General features: G+C 50.7%; 1 long non-coding RNA gene across 1 annotated transcript; it reads left to right on the plus strand.

Annotated features, from left to right (window-relative positions):
- Window positions 1-4,193: 4,193 nt before the first annotated feature.
- Window positions 4,194-6,113, plus strand: LOC106149200. Its single transcript, XR_001235208.1, has 3 exons — window positions 4,194-4,315; window positions 5,826-5,972; window positions 6,073-6,113. It is a non-coding gene; the product is annotated as an uncharacterized LOC106149200 (long non-coding RNA).
- Window positions 6,114-8,775: the final 2,662 nt, after the last annotated feature.

Consider the following 8,775-nt stretch of genomic DNA (forward strand, 5'->3'; position numbering starts at 1 on the left):
AGAACGCTGAAGCAAGAATAGGATCTTTCTAAGGGTGGGGCCCTGTGTGACTGCACAGATCACACGCCTATAAAGTCACCAAGAAGTCAAGCGAGGGAAGATTCTCGGCACCTAGAATGTGTTCACGGCAGAACGCTGAGTGGAAGACACACACGCCTCGTAGCAGGAAAAGGCGTGAGCACCGGGGGAGGTGCTGGTACCCAGGTCTCCTCCTGAGAGTCTGCCTGGTGCATACACCTGAGGACTGAGCCCCTTCCTGGGCTGTGCCTGCCTACTCCTGACCAAGAGACTGGAAGAGCGGAAGTTGCTAGGCTTGGGCAAGCTCTACACTGGACCATCCACTTCCAAATGGGCAAGCGAGGCCTAAAAGTGGCAGCATTATGGTGTTGACCTCAGGCAAGGCTTTGACTACAACTGTGGGTCTCAAAACCAAATGGCGGGAGGCCGGGGATGGGGGCAGCTGTGAGGCTGACTGGAATTAGAGGCTGGAAATTCTGTCAGGCATCCCTGGTCTGCTTCCTTTGGCACCTGTTTCGTTCTGTTTGTTGTCTCCTTCTAAGGTCTGCCCTACACAACCGGGCATTCTGCTGGCAGACTTAGGCGCATGTGCTTCTAGCGAAGGACATTAAGATGCAGCCTCAGAAAAATCCGGAAGGATTCTGATTGGCCTTTCTTGGGTCACATGCCTGTCCTAGGACCAATCACTGTGGAATAAGGAAGTTCTACAGCTGATTCAACCTAGGTCTCACGCTCACATCTGGCTAGGATAAGGGCACACATTGTGATTGTGAGTTCCTGCACAAACTCACAGGGTGGGTGAGTGTTGAAGGAGAGGGGAGATGAGCAGTTCTTTCAAACAAAGGGGACATTGTTTAGGCAGACAAAACGCGTGCCCACAACAATGATCAAATCTGGGGACTGGGCCAAGGCTCCCAGTGGCCCCACCCTCCTCCACCCTCAACTATGGTCCTATGTGAGAAAGAAGCGGCTGTGTTAGGCAACGCCTCTTTCGCCCATCCACAGACAACACCGCCTTCTGTGAGAGGGAAGCAGAGGACCTGCCGCTACAGAGCCCAAGGCATCACCCTGGCCGTTATACCAGCCCTGGGATTGAGGCCAGAGCACTTTGGTGGAGTAACACCAAACACCCCCATGGGGGAGGAGGAGGCTCTTCAGACTCAAAGCTGACATTGTTCTCTTTGACTCACTTCTGAACTGATGCCTTCAGAGCTCACAAAACTCACCCTGGCAGCAGGTGACCTAACCTAGCTTGGTAATTAATTCATCCTGAGTTTCCGGGCCCTTTTCTCTAGCCGTATGGTGGAATGACACCCTTATCCTACCCCAGTTCCCAGACTCAGGAAAGGTGCTGAGCAAATAAACAAAAGGCAGATGGACACAGTACTCAGAAGCTACCTGAATGCTGCACTTACTGACTGGCCAGCAGTGACTGTATTGGATGACTGACTGACAGACACTAGCTGACACTGACTGATGGACACCGACTAACACTGATGGACTGACACTGTCCGACTGACCTACTGACTGACTGACAATAACTGGCCTACTGACACTGATAATGACTGACAGAGACAGACAGACCTACAAGACACTGTGTGTGACTCTGATTCACCGACTGACAGGAAAACTGACAAGGACTGACCTGATTCACTGATCGACTCACACTGACTGACTGACTGACTGACACTGACTGACAAAGCTTAATTGTGGTCAGCCCCTGTGGCCGTTGAAAGTGATGACTCAAACATGATTAAGCAACGCAACAGTTCTGGATTTTTCTGTGCCAAACTGATCCTTGGATATTGTGTGTGCATGTGTGTGTGTGTGTGTGTGCATGTGTGTGTGTCTGTGTGTATGTGTGTGTGCATGTGTGTGTGTCTGTGTGCATGTGTGTGTGCATGTGTGTGTGCATGTGTGTGTGTGTGTGTGTGTGTGTGATTACAAACCATATGAAGTTCCAGTGCTAGGCTTTGCTGACCCTGTTCCAGAATGAGCAGTTAGGTATTTGCTTCACAAACGAAACAGGTGAAGCACAGGAGGCGGCTGAGATTCCGTTCCCGTAGCAGCAGTTTCGCCCCACCTGGGCCCTTCCTGTCTGAGGCCGTGCCCAGCTCTAAAGCTCCTGCTTCACACAGAATCAGCAACGTTCCGTGTTCCACTCCACCAGCACTCCTTTGGTCTCCCGCCCTCCTCAGTCTCACGCTCGCGGCCACATCCTCACATCTCATCTGCAGAGCCGTCCTTTTGCCTCTCCTTCTTCACGTCTGACCTCCTCAGCCATCTTTGTGCTGGGAGCCCTTTTCTCAAAGCTACCTTTCCTGGGGGTGAGCGGTGCTGCTCTGTCTCTGACACCCTTGCAGTAGCTTGTTTGAATGGTCATTTGTTGCTCATTAGTGGGTTTTTCATATATTTATGTATTTTTTACTTTAAAACATTTTCTTCTTGTCCTTAGGCTGTAACTTCCCCAACTAGGCCACTGCATGCTTAGAAAGGTGAGACTCTGTCTCAGCTTGGCCTCTCCAACAGCCCTGCAAGTCACACGAGCAGGTTATGTTACAGAAATAACACAGTCCTGAATCTTGATGTTACGAGCACAGAGTTCGTTTCCTGTTTCCGATATACCCCGTGTAGGATGCCTGGGACTGTTCATGCCACGACCCAGGCTGGGGGACACTGTCTGACTCTGATTCGCTGAACGACGATGACTGAGCTGATTCACTGACTCACCGTCGCCACCTTCCAAGGGGGCTGAGTCAGGGAAGACAACCTTCTGAAAAATGCTCTTTTCCTCCAAGCTTTCACCCAGGTGTCAGTGCTGCTTCCGTTTCATTGGCCCAGACCACTCCTGTGGAGGCCCCCAATTTCCTGGGGGCTGGAAAGGCCATTCTGTTTGTCTGTTTGTTTTTGTGGTGCTGGGGATCGAACCCAGGGCCTTGTGCATGCAAGGCAAGAACTCTACCACTGAGCCACATCCCCAGCCCACAAAAGGCCATTCTGCTACTGCATGTGGTAGACACACCTGGAGATTGAAACCCACGTCAGCTTACCTGTGGAGGCCTAGGGGAAAATATCTGAATGAAAGTGCTGAAGGAAAGAACGAGTTCAGCGAAGCAGGGCACATCTGTCCCACCACCCTGTGGCCCCTCGGCCGTGAGCACTGTCCTGGGGTGTGCATTCCAGATGGTGAGAGGGCAAGTGCAGGGAGACAGCCCCTGCTGTGTCCGCACGGCCTCCTGTCTCGAGACAGGACGAGGAAGGTGGCATTTCCCTCTTCTCTGTTTCTGCTCTTTGAGTTGGTTCGCCTCCAGGGAATTTTTTTGGCCAAGCTGTTTTCAAAATAACGCTGCATGGTCCGTTTGGTGCAAATGCAGTTGATTTATAGCTTTGTTGACCTTTGAGATGTTGGCACAGCTCCTCCTGAGGCCCTGGGGAGGTTCTTCCTTGCCTGTTTACCCGGAGTGATTTAGGAACTGTAGGGCCAAGAGGGTTCCCCATTTCTTCCGCCCCAAGACCTGACCGCGTGACCTGCCTGGGTGCGGCTCAACCTCATATTTTATACAAAAAGCAGTTATCCTCTGGCTGCCCTGCACTATGTTGTTCCTATTCTTTGGCCTATAACCCTTCTAAGAACGACCCAGGGCGTAGGCCCAGAGCTGCCTGTCTTACAGTGCCTTGCTGCCGGAGGCTGATTTCTTCCACTCTTCTTGTAGGAGGCTGCCCCTCCATGGCCGAGGGGCTGAGAAAGAGCAGAATGCATTGTTGTTGTCCCTTCTGGTGATTATTATTTATTCTTAAGGGTTAGCACATTACAAAGTTCCTGAGCACAGCCAGGGCCAGGGGCGTAGTGGACAGCTGTGCTGATCTCTGAAGCAGGAGGGGGCAGGAGGAGCTCCAGGTAAGCTTAGACCTGTGGGCGAAGGCTACATACTTTGCTCTGTGACTTAGTATGTTTGTGTCACGGTAGAGTAGGAAAGAAATTCCGAGGACGGGTGTGGGAACACCCAACTGGCTCAAGGCAAAGGGGGACTTGTGACCCCAGCCCTATGCCGTTCATTTGGAAGTTTTGAGCAAAAGCTCTGTTCATTCATTTACCTCATACACTTTGGTAGGAATCTACTCTGAGACTGGGAAAAACGTGGCCTCACACTGCTCACTTTCTAGGTCAGCACGGAGCTTCTGCATTGTGCATGATCTTTCTGCCGGGATCAACCCATTTACCTGCCTGGTCTGTGCTGGGATGGGGACTGCGATTTCCAGAAGGCGATCTGAGGCACGGAGAGGGAAATTCCCGAAGGTTAATTTTACATTAGATTTATAGATGCTTACTTTAAAAATAACACACTATAAATAGTAGTATGTGTGCGTATGTAAGTAGCTCTAGCCCACCCCTAAAAGTTGTTTGGTTGGCACTGAAGGTGCCTGTATTAGTCACTTCCCACGCCTGGGAGAAAGTATCTGATACCTGCAGTTTAAAGGAGCAGAGGTCCACTTGGCCCAGTTCCCACTGCGTTCAGCCCAAAGTTGGCTCCAAGGCAGAAGTGCACACTGGAAGGGCTTGGCAGGGTGCAGTTGCTCAACCCGAGGCAGCCAGGAAGAAGAGAGAGACAGAGAGAGAGACAGAGAGAGAGAGAGAGAGAGAGAGAGAGAAGGGAGGAGCCGAGGAGGGGGACACACGCCCCACAGGTGCATGGCCAGAGACGCATCTCTTCTCCAACCAGGCCCTGCTTCCTAAAAGCAAAGTTAGCTCTGAATTCATCAAGGATTCATCCCCTGACCAGAGCAGCACACCCACAATCTATCACCATCCCAAAGTCCCGCCTCTGAATATGTGACGTGGGGGGACAATCTACCTCTAAACCCTAGCAGCCCTTTATTGAGGATTCTCTTTTTAGAGGTAGTGCCTTAGCAGCCTTCATGATCACGATGGAAATAGACACTGTAACCTTATTAATTAGCATGAAGGATGTTTGAAATAATTACCGATGTTGAAAAGAGAGCTGTTTGAAACATGGGTTCAGCCCCAGCAGGCCACTTGCCGTCTGTGAGGCCTGCAGCCTTTCTTTGATCCTCCTTTTGCTGAGGCCGGGGGAGCAGGGGAGGGATGAGAGAGGCTGGGAGACTCCAGCCTCTCAGCAAAACAAAAAAACTCTCCCTTCCCATTTTTGCTTCCTTCTCAGCTTCCTTTCCCCATGCAGCATGCATAAGATCACCATCACTCATCCTGGCAATTTGCAAAAGCAGATACAGCAATAAGGGCAGGGCGCCCACGCAGAGGCAGGTGCAACAAACAGGCAGGCGATGGGGGGATGCATTCTGCGGTATCTAAGGAGTGCCTGAAGCTGCAGCTTGTACCAATCCTTATGGTGTTTTCCTGCTCCTGTCCAGGGCCTTGAGCTGACCTGTGTTTGTTCCAGGTTTCATTTATAAATTTGACAGACTAGATTAACAACAACAATTAATCATAACATAGAATAATTTTAACAATATAGTATAATAATATTTGACCTTTGGGACCATTATTAAGTAAAGTAAGGGCTGCTTGAACACAAGCTGTGATACTGATACCAAGACAGCTGATCTGACAACTGAGTGGCCTGACAAGGGACTAACATACAGTAAGGTATAAAGGTGGATGCTGAGCAAAAGGTAGATTCACACTCTGGGCAGGAGGGAGAGGGATATTGTCAGACTTCATCATGCGACTCAGAATGATGAGCAACTGAAAACTTTTAAATTGTTTAATCTTGGAATTTTCATATTTAAAATTGTTTTAATATTTTTAATTTTTATTGTGTATCTTCCAGGAGCCACAGTTCGGGGTGTGTCCAAGACCAGATGTGCCCTGCTCATGCTGGTAGATAAAGAAGGAAGTCAGCACCCACATCTGTGCTGGATGCTAGCACCCACAGACATAGGGCAATCATACCATTGCCATGACTTTCACATCCAGAGTAAGTCGAGCTGCAGCTGGGGTGTGGCTGCAGGAGTGTGGACTGGGTCCTTTAGCTCTGATGCCTCTTGCATAATTTTTTAAATGTCTTTTTGAAACAGGGTTTCACTACGCAGTTCACACTGGCCTTGAACTCACATTGTAGCTCAGGATGGCCTCGAACTCACAGCGATCCTCCTGCCTCAGCCTCCCGAGTGCTGGGATTACAGGTGTGCGCCACCACACCCGGCCTTCCATCTGATATGTGAGATTGCGTTGATGACATGTAAGTGAAAGTAAGACCTTCAGTAGGGGGAGCAGTTGCAGGAGGTAGATAAGGGGATGACAATGAAATCTTTTTGGGGTGGTGAAAATATTCCGATGTTAATAGTGATACTGGATGCACAATTCTGAATATTCTAGAAACCAGTGAATTGTATACTCGCTCTCTCTTTTTTTTTTTCAGTGCTGGGGATAGAACCCAGAGCCTTGGTGTTGGTAGGCAAGCACTCTACCACTTTGAGCTAGCTCTATCCCTAGCCCCCCAACTGTGCACTTTTAAGCGGGTGAATGGTTTGGAATGTCCATTATATTCCAATGAAGCACTTGTTAAACGAATGAAAAGCAAGCAAGCTGGTGCATAAAAAACCCTGATGCATCCGCGTCTTTCAGTGGTGTGAGGGCCGCTCTGAGAACCTTGGCTCATGAGCTCCTGGTGTCTTTGGCTCTTAATGTCTCAGAGCCCTGTTACAGCTGCCCCCTGAATGACAGATGAGTGGGAGTCAGCGTGGGGACACGGGGAGGGGCAGGCTGCTGCCATGGCTACATGGGTAAGCTGGTGGCACCCGGCTTGTCTGGGAGCAGAAAGCGCATGGCCTGGTCCTGCCTGGGGAGGGCATCTTGGTGGCAATAATCTGAGCGCGTGATTGTGGGTCCCAGGTCCTGGCTGTTCTCGGACCATCCTGGGGTCATGGCCCACGACATTTGCTACCACATCAAGGGCTGTAAAAGCAGCCAACAAAAGCAGCTGCTAAATGTCCGTCATTATTGTTCCTTGGAGAAAACATCTGGATCCCAGTTGCAGCTGACCCAGCTGCAGAATCACTGGGCTATGAGACCACTAGACATTTCTGTGGGTCTAAGGCTGACACAGTATCTAAACTAAGGGTGATGGAAAGCCCAGAGCCCCTTGAAGGCCCTGGGGCAGGGCAGGGATCCTCGGCCACGAAGTTGGTTTTGTTTGCCCAGGACTGTTCCACAGCTAGCACCGAAAGTCCTGCATCCCTGAAAGCCCTCAGTCCCACGCCAGCCCAGTGAGTGGTCACCTGAGTCCTCACGAGCCCACAACCCTGAAGGCACAAGGCCAGGTTGAACGGTTCCTGAAATGCCACAGGGGTGGGCGTTGCCCCGTCCCCACCAATGCCCCTGATGACGGGGTGCCTTCGGCAGGAGGGTTTGATGGGAGCCGACAACTCATTCCAGCAGTGGGGACAAGAAGCTGAGGCAGGGAATTGGGAAGACCAGGGGGGCTTCTGTGCCAGGGCCTCAGGCCATCCTTGAGCCCTGAGGGCACTGCTTCCCTCCGCCTCTATTGTCCCCTCTGCAGGCTCAGTGTCACTGTCTCCAGCACTGTTCACTTCGTGTCTGTCAAATGCTTCATACAGGTAGCTTGTTGAGGGCTGGGTTGCCGCCAGCAGAGGGGACACTGGAGCAATGCACCAAGCCGACCCGTGTTCGCTCCGCCATCCTCCCTCATGTCCTTGCCCACACCTGCTCTTGTGCAAGGCTGCGGGGAGGCTCACTTGGGGCTGGTTCTGCTCTTCCCTGCTGTGGCTCCAGGGGGCTGGGGTCAGAGGTCCTGGGCTCTCTGCCCTGCTCGGGTGGGAGCCACCCCCAGGCCCAGACAGGGACCTGCACGTCTCCTTCGGCAGCCAGTCACAGGAACAACAAGAACACATGCTTTGCTTTGACTTCTCATCATACTGATTATAAAAATTGCCTACATTATCACATGTGCAGCGAAAAATGTCGTTTTCATCACATCATATTTTCCATACCCAAAGCTAAAATCAAAATTTATTCAGTCATCAAAATCATCAATTTATTCAGTAATGGGTGTATTTAATTCTTTAAAAAAGGGTTCACTGCAAGAGCTGTTGAATGCCAGTGGAGAAAACATGAAATAATCGCTCAGCTCTTACCCACAAATCCAACCCTTTAACTCAGCCTGGCAACACCGTGACACCCGTTCGCGATGGCTCGTTACACCAAAAGCCAGAATCAACCCCCTTTCTACATTGTGTTCAGTAAAAATGAGTCAGGAATGACTGATGTTTTAGGTGATCACCAGAGTGTGCACACAAACATTTCAGAAGAGCATAAATAAACTTTCAGAAGTTTTTCTGAGTAAAGTTAGTCATTGTCGGGAGAAAGCTTCCAAAAACGCTTAAGTACAACCAGGGGAGGCACAGCGTAAGAGAGATGCTTTTCATTTGTGTGTTGCGGTAGCCCTCAGCACATCTCCAAGGACTGTATTACAAACTCTTGTATTAACTCATGTCGAGTAGGGCTCCTGGGGTGGACTACCCAAGGCCACTTGACCGGCAAGTGTGGGACTGCAGCTGTGGGTAGCGCCGGTCCAAGGCTCCTGTCCTTATTTATACCCGTGAGCAGCAATTGCATGGGGCTTGTTTGCTCCCTGCTGCTTTCTGGCGAAGTGGACTGGCCTTGGTCTCAGGCAGCGTGGGCGCTCATCTCTTGCTACCTGCTGTGTGCCCTCCGGAAGGTACTTGAGCTCTGAGTCTAATTTTCTCATCAGTGAAACG

This window comes from Chinchilla lanigera, unplaced genomic scaffold (assembly GCF_000276665.1).
Source record: "Chinchilla lanigera isolate Chin_1 unplaced genomic scaffold, ChiLan1.0 scaffold00038, whole genome shotgun sequence".
NCBI classification, from domain to species: Eukaryota; Metazoa; Chordata; class Mammalia; order Rodentia; family Chinchillidae; genus Chinchilla; species Chinchilla lanigera.